This window comes from Triticum dicoccoides, chromosome 2A, assembly GCF_002162155.2.
Source record: "Triticum dicoccoides isolate Atlit2015 ecotype Zavitan chromosome 2A, WEW_v2.0, whole genome shotgun sequence".
NCBI classification, from domain to species: domain Eukaryota; kingdom Viridiplantae; phylum Streptophyta; class Magnoliopsida; order Poales; family Poaceae; genus Triticum; species Triticum dicoccoides.
This window is the reverse complement of record NC_041382.1, coordinates 784,135,326-784,139,530: the sequence shown is the minus strand read 5'-3', so window position 1 is coordinate 784,139,530 and position 4,205 is coordinate 784,135,326. Positions and strand designations below refer to the sequence as shown.

The 4,205-nt window shown below is 41.6% G+C and overlaps 1 pseudogene; it reads left to right on the top strand.

Annotated features, from left to right (window-relative positions):
• The first annotated feature begins 387 nt into the window (after positions 1-387).
• LOC119359820 lies at positions 388-561 on the top strand (annotated as a pseudogene).
• The last annotated feature ends 3,644 nt before the right edge of the window (positions 562-4,205 follow it).

Genomic DNA, 4,205 nt, shown 5'->3' with positions numbered 1-4,205 from the left:
AAACCGCTGTACAACGAGCGAGCAAGCATATGTGCTACATCCGAGAAGCGACCCCAACAAGAACCGGCTAACGTGCAGACGCCATAGGCGAGACTGAGTTACACGCTCGTGACATTTAGCCATGTGCAGACGCCATAGTGCTGAAAAAACTGGGTGACATTTAGCGCTCGATATCGCGTCCGTGGGTGACATTTAGCATCCTCGTGGCTCGCCCATCCACAAAGCGCTGTTGTATTTTTTTCAGCGGGACTAGCTATAGGCCTATTTAGTCTTTCTCTTAGTTAGGCCACAACAGGCCAACGGATGACGCTACACGCTCGTGAAGGCTCATAGACTGTTCTTTGAGATAATTAGCCAAAATACCACTAATCAAAATCAGACATGCCTATACTTTTCTAGGCCTTTTGGTTGAGGTCAAGTGTAGTATCGGTTCTTATCACTTTGATATTTGATATGTAGACTTTTAAGTCTACACAATATGAAATTAATTTTTTTTGTCAAGAAGAATTCCCTTTGTGTCGCCTTAGTGTTGCACTACAACTAGGGCTCGGTGCACCCCAATCAAAAAAAAATCAAACATGCCAAAATGCCTACCTAAACAAACATGTCAAAAATACCACTATGAAAACTGACTTGTCAAAATAGCACTACAATCCCAGTTTTTCATGCCAAAATACCACTTCCATTACATGTAAAAGGAATTCCGTTAGTCAAGCGGTCAACAACTTGCCACCTTTTCTTAAATACAAAGCATACCCTCGTGTGACCTAGTGTTTTCTATGATTCTATCCAATTTTTTCTCCGACAGAAAACCAGCCCAACTCCATGGGGGCGCACCAAAGCATCTCTGTTAGCATCGGCTTCTAGCCATCGATCCCCTCGCTCCCTAATACCTTGTTCGCGACTAGCCGCCTGCCTCCTTTCTCCGCTGCTCCAGGCCGATCTCCCTATTCCCCTGGCCCATGTGTCTTGGCCGCCGCTCGGCACCCACGACCTTCTAGCGGGACATGCTACACACAAAAAAATAGGCACATGATTACACCCAAGAACACTATGAAGGTGCAGGTGATCAAAGTCACTGATGAGCAGAGTAGCATAAGCGGTGTAGCTTGTCGGTGAAGCGTGATGATTCTCTCAGCTAGGTTATACCTCCTAGGCACGAGAATTTAAGCAAGATGATCCGCCGATCGAGATTTTAAGCGGTGTAGATGACCCCTCCGAGGTAATCCCGCGTTCCGAAGTGGTAATCCAGCAGCACTCTGACGTCCAGAAACAAGAGGCCCGAGGAAACTAGACAGAGAGAAGCCTAGTGATGTCCAGGAAGAAGACCTCCTGATTGACCAGCCCAATAGGGTGGGTTTTAGAAGCTTTTATGTATAAAGACTGTGGTTTGGGGAACCTTCTGTCTGGTTTTGAGAAGGTTCTGGACAGGTTTTTGTTTATCTTTTCTCTGTGTTTTTTGTACCATTTTATCAGTTTTCTTTGTGCTTTCCATTTTCTATTTCTTTCATCTTGTTTGTACCATTTTTCTATTTCGAATTCATATTGGTGTTTCTCCAAATACACGTTGAATTGTTTTGGAATGTATGTTAAACATTTTGCAGATACACGTCGAACATTTTTAGACACACGCTGAGCATTCGTCAAATGCACATGACTATATATAAAATACATGGTGAACATCTAAAAAAATACAATTTGAACATATTTTAACAGAGCATTGAATATATTTTCAAACACACACCAAACGTTTTCCTAAATACATGGTGATATTTCTTTAAATACGTTTGAAAAATTACATACACGGTGAAAGTTTTTAATATGTTGAACATTTTTAAGATACATAGTGAAAATTTATTCAATACACAATGATCATTTTTGTTAACCAATGATGAACATTTTAAAAATAATACAATGTACAGACTTTGATACATGGTGGACATTTTTTGAATAAACATTGAACATTTTCTACGTACACAATGAAAATTATACATTTTAAACATGTTCAGACCATTTCTTAGTTGTAAGCACAGGTGACACCGGTAGGCACGAAAGAAGAAGATCGTCCATACCAACTGTGGAGCATATTCGGCCAGCCCAGATTGGAGGCACATGTAGGCAACGAGATGCTACATCTCGAGATAGGTTAGATATAGCATTCGTGCCTGTCTATCAAGACCTCATTGTACGGAAATGCCTGCTGGGGCTTGTCCTTTTCTAGATAAAAGCTAAAAACATATTTTCCATGTTTTGAAAATTCTGAAAAGAAATTACAAGTGAATCTAGGAATGTATACTACTTCTTTGTAAATTTTCATGATGAAATACGTTTTGATGAAAGCTACACAAAAAAATTCATGTATTTCTAGCACATGCTATTCAACATAAAAGTCCAAAAATTTGTTTTTTACGGCTCACACTAAAGCGTATTTCATCACGAAGTTATACAAGAATGTAGCATACATCTGCATGATCATGTATATTTGTGTTCGGAATTTTTGATACTTTAAAATGATTTTCTCACCCGCAAAAAATATGATTTTCTAAATTTTTTTCCTGTAATAGCCATAGGCCCATTTAGTCTTTCTCTTAGTTGGGCCACATCTGGCCAGCGCAGCAGGCCACAGGCTCGTGAATAAAGAAACAGGAAGCTGAAGCCGAATTGATCGGTCGCTCATCGGCGGCAGGGGATCTAAGGCGGCGACCCCTCCAGAGCGATTTTTACTCTAGTGGACTGTGGACGGTGGCTCCTCGGCGCTCCATTTAGCAGTAGCCAAGAGGGCAGTAGCGGCAAGGCTAGATCGGCGACGGTGGGGGTCACTGGCGGCACGTGGCTTCTAGGTGAGCTATTCTCTGTAATTTACCCTAGAAATTCAATAATTGAATCATATGATTAACTACTTGCCACATATGGTCACACAAAGTTGTCAAATGTGTGTACCTACTTGCCATGTGTGGTTAATCACAGTTGTCATGTATGTTTATCTGATTGCCACGTACGCACAGCTGCAGTTGTCGTCTGGCAAAACGAATCATAGTTGCCTTGTGTGTTTACCTAGTTGCCATGTATGTGCAACCGCAGTTGTCATCCAACATGTGCGACTGTCGTATGGACGAAAAGCAGTTCGCCCACACGCGCGTGGTCTAGGTGATGGCTGTGTGGATAGAAATTAGTTCGCTCACACAACGCAGTTGGCAACAGCGTGCTGTGGGGCGTGTGGACGACCTCTCCAACACCCACACACCAGCCTTGCCCTACGTGGCATGTAAAAAACTGCCTCGATGAGTTAAGATTCGTGCAAATTTAACTGAACGGTGATCCAAACGTGTGAGGTTTCGTACATCTATAGCCTTCCAATCCCGTGCAGAACATGGCGGACCCGATTGACAACATGGTCGCTGCCACAGTGCAAAGCAAGCACGCACTGAGCTCGTCGTCGTCGTGGACTCGCCGTGTGCCCTCGCCGCCCACCCAAACTGGTGAGTAGGAATGATTTCCTGTTCTACTCGATCGATCTCGATCCATCATCATTAATAGCAAAAGATAAACAGAAAATCGTGGTTGTGTTCTGCTTCTATATGTACTGCATGCACTATTATTATAAGAAGAAAGTACTCATGCATGCATTATTAGGGCATATACAATGATGTTATCTTAGAAGTGTCACGTAGGATAAATGATAAGGTGGAGGATGGAGAACTCATAAAAGAAGGCTTGTCTTCTCTTATTTAAGATAAGACAAGAGATGATTTCTTAGCACAATATGTCTCACCACATTTTTAGGAATTGCTAATTATTAAAGATAAGACTAAGAGATGATTCATTGTAGATATTTTTCTTTATCATCTCTAAATTTCATGCAAAATTTAAAATAAGACTATTTTATCAACCATTGTACATGCCTTTACTTAATTAGGGGACAATCCCTGCCTATATTAACCGCCGACCGATGCTATTTCGGCAACCGTCGCGCCGGTTCATGTACAGACACCTCTTCAACGAGGCGTCCTCCCTATACCTACTAGTAATAATGTACGTGCAATGCACGTTTATATTAGGTAGGATATTAGTTGCACGTTATATTAGGTAAGATATATCTGTTGCATGTTGGCATTTAGTAGTATATCAATTATTTTTTCACGGGAATGGTAGGATATTAATTACACGGCAGATTTCATGGGATAGCGTTGAGTCAAAACGTGTTT